Source organism: Rhinoraja longicauda, unplaced genomic scaffold (genome assembly GCF_053455715.1).
Source record: "Rhinoraja longicauda isolate Sanriku21f unplaced genomic scaffold, sRhiLon1.1 Scf000954, whole genome shotgun sequence".
NCBI lineage: Eukaryota > Metazoa > Chordata > Chondrichthyes > Rajiformes > Arhynchobatidae > Rhinoraja > Rhinoraja longicauda.
In genome coordinates, this window is record NW_027602170.1 from 27,949 (window position 1) to 37,035 (window position 9,087).

Genomic DNA, 9,087 nt, shown 5'->3' on the forward strand with positions numbered 1-9,087 from the left:
TTCGTTTATTCCTTCATTCTCACTTGTGCCCAGATACAGTGAGAAACTTTGTTTTGTTTGCAATCCAGGCAAATCATACCATACACGAGTATATTTATTATATTATTTCATATTTCAGATACAGCGCGGAAACAGGCCTTTTCGGCCCACTAAGTCCGCGCATATTAACACTATCCTACACACACTAGGGACAATTTTTACATTTACCCAGTCAATTAACCTACATACCTGTACGTCTTTGGAGTGTGGGAGGAAACCGAAGAACTCGGAGAAAACCCACGCAGGTCACGGGGAGAACGTACAAACTCCTTACAGTACAGCACCCGTAGTCAGGATCGAACCTGAGTCTCCGGCGCTGCATTCGCTGTAAGGCAGCAACTCCACCATTGCGCCACCTTGAGTACAACAGGTAATGCAAAAGAGAAAGGGTTGGGAGATCGGGAATACTTCCTTAGTTTATGAGAGGCCTGTACAAGAGTCTGATAACAGATGAAGACAGTGTGGAAGAAACTGCTCTTGAAACTGGTGGTGTGTGTTTTCAAGCTTATGTATCTTGTATATCTTCTGCCTGATGGGAAGGGGGGAGAAGAGGGAATGACTGAAGTGTGAGTGGTCTTTGATGATGCTGGGTGATTTCCTGAGGCAGAATGAAGTGTGGAGGGAGTTGTTGAGTGGGTGGGGGAGTGGGTGCAGGTTTGCGTGATGGAGTGGCTGAATCGACAACTTGAGCCATTAGCTCCCTGATCTTTGAAAAATAAATTACCTAAATATTCTGTAAATATCTCAAGTGATCTATCTTCCACAACATGGGGCGCCAGTGGTGCAGTGATAGAGTTGCTGCCTTATAGCGCCAGAGACCCGGGTTCAATCCTGACTGTGGGTGCCTTCTGTACGGAGTTTTACATTCCCCCCCCGTGACCTGCCTAGGCTTTCTCCGGAGGCTCCTGTTTATAGGCTAATTGACTTGGTAAAAGAAATTGTAAATTGTCCCCAGTGTGTGTAGGATAGTGTTAGTGTGCGGGGATCGCTAGTCGACGTGGACTCAGTGGGATGAAGGGCCTGTTTCCGCACTGTATCTAAATTAAACAGGGTGGACAATTCCAGAGATTCATCATCCTCTGCGAGGAATTCCTATGCATCTCAGTTTTCAGCGATCAACCCCATAGTTTGCAACTTTAACCCCTCGAACAAGATTCGCCCATTGCTGGAAACATTTCAGCACCTTCCTTGTTGTGCCCCCTTGGAATCTCCTATGTTTCAATTAGATGCCCCTCATTACTCTAGACTAGAATAGAATAGAAATCTAATATTTTTAGCGGTTTATGGTAGGGCAACTCTCTCATCCCAGGAATTAGCCTGGTAAATCTCTTCTATGATACCAGTTACCTCACTGTGACGTCTGCTGTTAGGCGTTTGTAGGAAGCTCCTGTCAGTGAGTTCTCAGTAACTGTTCGTGCATTTGCCTGCACCCATTAGCAGTGGATAGCTTTATCAACACCAGCACTAAGAAGCAGTTCACTACTGTCGGTGGCATTGCTATATATTTAACAGCATTAGATTTATTCATCACCGAGGAGCCAAGTAAGTGAACATATAGTCCCACTCTGTGCTGCTGCTTATATACATAATGGCACAAAAATTCCCGTTGATTTTTTTGGGCAAGTTTCCAAACTCCGTCGGCACAATGCACACCCTTTTTAAAACATTCCAACCTCCCACTCATTCCCCCAGATTTTCTTCTGCCCTCCCTCTTCAGCTGCTGAAGTGCAGTCCAACAGGGCTGGCTGGCTTCCCAAAGCTCACTAAAAAGGCTGGAGTAACCAGCATCTGCAGTTATTTTCCTACACAACGCCGCTCCACTGCGATTTCTTAGATGCCGCCTGACCTGCTGAGTTACTCCAGCATTTGGCGATACCTTCGATTTGTACCAGCATCTGCAGTTATTTTCCTTCACAACTTGCCGCTCCACTGCGATTTCCTAGATGCCGCCTGACCTGCTGAGTTACTCCAGCATTTTGTGATACCTAAAAAGGCTAGCTCTTTGTGTAGGCATCTGGGCCAGTGTCTAGCAGCAGTTCAGGCTGTGCACACCGTGAGGAAGGCAGCAAATACGTCTGCCCACCATAAATATCAAACCCTGGTAGCTGGCTCCTGCTGTCAAACATCTCCGTAGGACTGAGAGCAAAATGAGTCAAGGTAATAAGGGCAGGAAGGGGGAAGGTTTCTGAATTATAATTAACCCTCATATATGTCCTTTATTTCAACTTTACCAGCAACCTGTATTTTTAAGCACAGTTATCGGAATCAGGGAGATACTGTGTGTAAATAGCCCCTTCAACCCACCAAATCTGCACTGACCACTGATAAATTACCAACTATCCTTTTACACTAATCCTACATTAATCCTATTTTAGACACAAAATGCTGGAGTAACTCAGAGACAGGCAGCATCTTTGGAAAAAAGGAATAGGCGGCGTTTTGGGTCGGAACCCTTCTTCAGACTGAAAGATAGAGAAGGCCAGAACAAAACAGGGCCGGCAACAGGTGACCTCAGGAAGGGTGAAGCCCATAATGGCCCAATGTTAGCTGGGGAAGATGTTCAAATGAAAGGGATACAAGGATGCGAACAGTGGAACTGGTAGAACGACTAGGGTGGGGGAATGCAGGAGTAACTTGAAATTAGAGAAATCAACTTTCATACCACTAGGTTGTAAAATGCCGAAGCGAAATATGAGGCGCTGTTTCTCCAATTTGCATGCGGTCGCACTGTGACAGTGGAGGAGACCCAGGATAGAAAGGTCAGTATGGGAAGGGGAGTTGAAATGTTTGGTTTGCTGGTAGATCACACAGGCCAAGGAGGACTGAGCGCAAGTGTTCAGCGAAATGATCAACTTGCACTTTACCCTGTCTAAAAACTGTTACAATTGTTTCGTTTCGTTGGGTTGCTGTTGTCTAAATTACTTAAATTATTGCATCGTATGGGAGGCGCATTCCCAAACTCATTGTACCCCAGGGGTACAATGACAATAAAGATATATTGTATTGTATTGTATCCATTTCCTTCTGTAGATATTGCCTAATCGCTGAATTCCTCCAGCACTTTGTTTGTTTTTGCTCAAGATTCCAGCACCTGCAGTTTCCTGTGTTTCTGTATTTCTACTGTTTGGTATTTGGTATCCCTTAGTGAGTTAGCAAGCTACAGAAGTGTTTGCCAGTGTAGCTAAAACAACTTGTGTTTATACGATGCAAGATATCTCCAGACACAGCGGCAGCAGGTGACAAGTTCATAATTGTGGAGCACCTTGAAATAAAAGATTGGGTGGGGGGTGGGGGGGCTTAGTGGAAAATTGAAAGTCCTGGCACCTCCGCAGCTGCGGGCCCCAGGAATAGATGCCAATAGTGATGTGAGAATAACATGCAAGAGACAAGAATTAGAGAATGGTTAGAGAGAGACCTAGGGTTGCAGGTCCTGAAACAGTAAGAGAGAGCGAGGCCATTGTAGACAACAATAGACTGATGGTCTGAGGTATGTGATGGGAGAAGGGCAGGATGGAATGACTTTCTCGATTAAATTCATTTAAAGATCCTATACAGCATGGAAACAGGCCCTTCGGCCCACCGTCCATGCCAACCATTGATCACCTCTCCAAGAAGGGTCTCGACCCGAAACGCCGCCCATTCCTTCTCTTCTGAGATAGAAATATAGAAAATAGGTGCAGGCGTAGGCCATTCGGCCCTTCGAGCCTGCACCACCATTCAATATGATTATGGCTGATCATCCAGCTCAGTAGCCTGTACCTGCCTTCTCTCCATACCCCCTGATCCCTTTAGCAAAAAGGGCCACATCTAACTCCCTCTTAAATATAGCCAATGAACTGGCCTCAACTACCTTCTATGGCAGAGAATTCCACAGACTCACCACTCTCTGTGTGAAGAAATGTTTTCTCATCTCGGTCCTAAAAGACTTCCCCCTTATCCTTAAGGGGGAAGATGCTGCCTGACCTACTGAGTTACTCCAGCATTTTGTGAATAAATACCTTCGATTTGTACCAGCATCTGCAGTTATTTTCTTATACTACCTCTCCACACTAGTTCTGTTATCCCGCTTTCGCATCCACATCTTACACACTACGAGCAATTTACAGAGGCCACTCCAAAGACGTACAGGTATGTAGGTTAATTGGCTGGGCAAATGTAAAAATTGTCCCTAGGGTGTAGGATAGTGTTAATGTGTGGGGATCGCTGGGCGGCGTGGACCCGGTGGGCCGAAGGGCCTGTTTCCACGCTGTATATCTAAAACAAAAAAACAAAATAAAATCACGAGTCTTTGGGATGCAAGAGAAAACCAGAGCCAGAGGAAACCCATGTGGTCAATGGGAAAACGTGCAGACTCCACATAGACAGCACACAAAGTCAGGATCGAACCCAGGCCCCTGGCGTTGTGAAGCAGCAGCTCTAGAGACCTGTGCCATTATGCCACAAAAACTTGGAGAAATAGTGCGACCAAGGTAATTCTCAGCATGAAAATGTGTCGCCTGTGCCCACTGGGAGCATCAGAAACGTGAAGGGCAGGGCAGGCACAATCACACCATTTACATTCTCCACCAGGATGTTTAGCAACTGGTTTGAAAATTTATGCCATTTGGGCAGTGCATTCAGCAGCTCGTGGCCATCAGACACCGACCGATTGACTACTGCCCAATCTATGTGACAATGGTGCAGGAACCAAAACATTATCCCTTCATCGGCCCGACCACCATCGCAATGTGACTGAAATATTGACAGTAAACCACACAAGGAGGAGAGCTAAGGGCTAGAGTAGGGGAAGTTAAAGAGCATCGCGGAAGATGCAAGAAGGACTACGTTTTGTGGAGACATTTCAGACAGTATTTATAGCACAACCATCAATGCAGAAGCAATAAAAGCCGGGGATGTATGTAGCCAGGAACATGGGCAGGTGGGGAAGCTTAATATACAAGCTTTTATCAAAGATAAATAATTAATTTGACCCTTTAATCTGATTTAATATATTTGTCCAGGGCTATGGCAAGCACACTCCACAGAACACTCAAAGCCTGATTTAGTCAGGCTACGGAAAGTGGTTGACAATACCCAGTCCATCACTAGTACTGACCTCAAGAAAGTAGCTTATATCAAACCCCGCACAACTCTGGATACTTTAGAGGCAGCAAGGCCGCTTCCCTACCCCTGTGCCGCCTGTCTTTACACAATTGAGATCCCTCTAAGTTGGTTCAGGTTGGAGAGTCGGATAGTCAGGAGAGAATGCATGCTAATCCACTGAAGCCTGCAACTCGGGGTTAGTGGGTTAGAATGACACGGTGTGAGCAGCCTGTGAAGACCCATGGATAAGCCCCTAATGTAGTGAACTCAATGACAGCAAGGCAACACCGCTGGCTTCCAAACCACTTTCATTACCATAAGAGGCCACCCAGGCCCGACAATGGAAACTTTCAAAGACTTTACTCGGAAACATGAGCTCCAGTGCTTTGTTCCTGCAGATTTTAACACTTTGCTGAAAGCAGTTCCTTCACTCACAATGCAGCAGGGGATTTGAGCTCAGCTACCCAAACCTTGAACGACCATGGTGCAGGATTCATCCACTGCTGGCCATTGAGGGGCTGAGTCCAGTGGGGATGCTCCTAATACAAGGCAAGGATATCAACCCTGAAACGCCACAAGAGTGGCCAAGGTGCTAAATGTAAGGAAAATAGAGATGCTAACACGACGGGGTGTAACCCTAGCAATATTGAATGCGGACACTAAGTATGGAGTAAGAATTTTGCATTGCCTTTATTTTGCACATATTTTTTAACAATAAATGCATTGATTGTACTTTTGAAATTATAACAAAAAAAATTCAGCTTGCTACAAACCCATGCTTTCACCTTCTATACTTACACAATAAACTTCTGGATGCCCTACCACAAGGAATGCAAGAGGCAGGGAGCATTCAGGCACCTACTGCTGCTAGCAGCAACAAGCATCACTGAATCCTCTCTCCAATCCACAACACAAATCCCACCAGCAGGGAATGGCATGGTATCGTCAGGATTAATCAGAGATTTTCCATCCTATGAACCAGATGAGCAAGAGCTCCTGGGTTGAAGTCCTGTGCCAGAGATGTACTGAATGGCAAAACAGGGTGAAGGACAATGTGCAGCCGACTCCTGCTCTTGTCATGGCACGCTGTAAGGACAAGCATCGGGGCACAGCTGGTAAAACCGCTGCCTTGCAGCATCAGGGACCGAGGTTCAATCCCGGCCTCGGGTGCTCTCTCTGTGAAGTTTGCATGTTTTTCCTGTGACTGCCGTTTCTTCCAGGTGCTCCATCTTTCTCCCACATCCCAATGATGGCTAGGTCGGTTAACTGGCCACTGCAAATTGCTTCTTGCCTACAGGTGAGTGGTGGAATCGGGGTAGGAAGGAATTGCTGGTTTACACCGAAGATGGGCACAAAATGCTGGAGTAACTCAGCGGGACAGGCAGCATCCCTGGAGAAAAGGAATAGGTAGAATATGGGTGGGAAAGAACTGCAGATGCTGGTTTAAATCAAAGGTAGACACAAAATGCTGGAGTAACTCAGCGGGACAGGCAGCATCTCTCTGGAGAGAAGGAATGGGTGACGTTTCGGGTCGAGACGGGTTGAATCTGGGGACAGGTTGATGAGAATGTGGGGAGAATGAAAAAGGGATTAAGGTAAATGAATGTTTGAGCTGTAAATGGGTGGGTTGCAGGGCATGCATTTCTCTTTGACTGACCCTGGCAAGGAGTTCAAAGAGAATACCCATTCCTCAAGGGCCATAGAACAAGCCTTCTGGGCACATTTTCTTATGAGACTATCCAGGAACCGTGATAGTCAGTAACAGTCATTCACAATTCTCAAGGGACAAGCAGGATGCCAAACCCCAGGCCAAAAACCTCAGCAGATTAGAGAAAGGAGGAAAAAAATCTGTGATCCATGTAGGAAAGACAATAATGTATCCAAAGCTGGGAGTCGGCCATCTGCTACAAGCCAGCCTTGGATGGTCCCCGGTCACAGCGATAAGCTGAAGAACATGCCACGGTTGGAATTGCTACTACCGAAAACAAAAGGGACCAGTCGTTTGATAAGTGATACCATGGCATTCCTTGTTAATGTGATACAGGCTGCCTCTGTTGGAAGTAACTGTCTGGTTGGTCTAACCAAATCAAGTTAATGAGTGTGACCACACATGATACAACCGCTCGCTTTGGGAATGCAAAGCCATGTCACTTGTCGCTGATTGATACTCATCTGAGGACAGAAATTCCTCACCTCTGGGGCCCAGGGGAACAGTCAGGCCACACGGACTCCCAACCAACCTGCGCACTTGGCCTTTTGTTTTATTTGTACAGCAGCCTGTGCTGTCCACTGCGTAAACAAGATCCCCGGCCTTTCAGCAAAACACGTGAGGAAGCATTGTCACAGCAGGGTGAGCAGAGAGCTTGCTCTCAACAAGGCACGGCTTATTTGAGACACTCGAGGGTGGGTAGGTGAACAAGCAAAATCGCCACTCCATAACAAATAAGTGGATCCGAAACCACAAAGAATTACACAGCCATACAGCATGGGTCTAGGCCCCTCAGCTTAACATCCACACCAACTAAGATGTCCATCCACGCTAGTCCCATGTGGCTCTAAACCGTTCCTGTCCATGTACCTGTCCAAGAGTCTTTTAAAAACTGTTATAGTATCTGCCTCAACTACCTCCTCTGGCAGTTTGTTCCATATATCCAGCATCCAAGTAAAAAAGTTGTTCCTTAGGTTCCTAATACATCTTTCCCCTCTAACTTTAAACCTATGTCCTTTAGTTCTTGATTCCCCTACCCAGAGGAAAAGATGATGTGCATTCACCCAATTAATTGCCTTCATGATTTTATTCACTTCTATGATAGTTAAAAATCAAGATCACATTTGCAAAGAATAATTTAGAATCAGTAGAAATGCAATTCGAATTCGGAAAATTCATCATCCAAACAAAATAATTCCTTCATGGGTGATAGAGATAGGTGTCGGCCATTTCAGTGCTTGTCATTGGCATCCTGCAAAATCTATTACCTTGCCCAATCCACATATTCCTCAGCATAGATAAAGCCCAATCCAAACAGACTGCAATTTAGAAACTACTGGACCAAGTGGGCCGCATTGATGCAGCACCCTCTCCTGCCCCACTCCTCTTTCCCCCCTCCCTCCACTCCCCCCTCCCTCCCTCTCCTCCCCCTCCCTCCACCCCCCTTCCCCCCCCTTATCCCCCTCCCTCAACCCCCCCTCCCTCCCCACCTTCCCCTCCCCCCCACTTCATCCCCCTCAACCCCCCTTACCCCCCCCCCCATCCCCTCCTTCTCTCCCTCCCTCCCTCCCTCGGAGATTTAAACTTTAAAATGTTAATAACTTTAAAAATATAACACCAATTTCATTTAAACTTCTTCCATTAGCACCAAAGGGACGACGGTGAGTAAGGTGGGCCTAAAATTGTCGCACTATCGTGTACTGTTTTGGCTGTAGTTCAGGAACAAACAAACAAAAGTTTTAGTATATAGATAACTCTCTCGGGTAGAAAATTCCAAAGATTTACAAATGACCTGAGTGAAGAACTTCCTCCTGGCCTAGCACCAGAGACCCGCGTTCGATCCTGACAATCGGGTGCTGTCTGTGTGGAGTTGACATATTCTCCCTGTGATTGCGTGGGTTTCCTCTGGGTGCGCCGGTTTCCTCTAACATCCCAAGGACAGACGGGCTTGTTGGTTAATTTGCTTCTGCAAATTGCACCTAATGCGTAGGGAGTGGATGAAAAGGGCGGATTACAGAGAACGAGTGTGGATTTGGTGGTCCAAAGGGCATATTTCCATGCTTTCCCTCTAATCCAATCCAAATCTAACCAGATGTCTTACACAATGTCCCTTTCTCGGTGTGTAAATGCATAATCTGTTTTCCTTCAACGTAGTAAACATTTGTGGAGTTTGGATCCTTGAAACATCTCAGTGGCAGTTCCCTCAATTAGATGGTGCACAGGCACATATAAAACATTGTCGGAAGTCATCTTCTAGC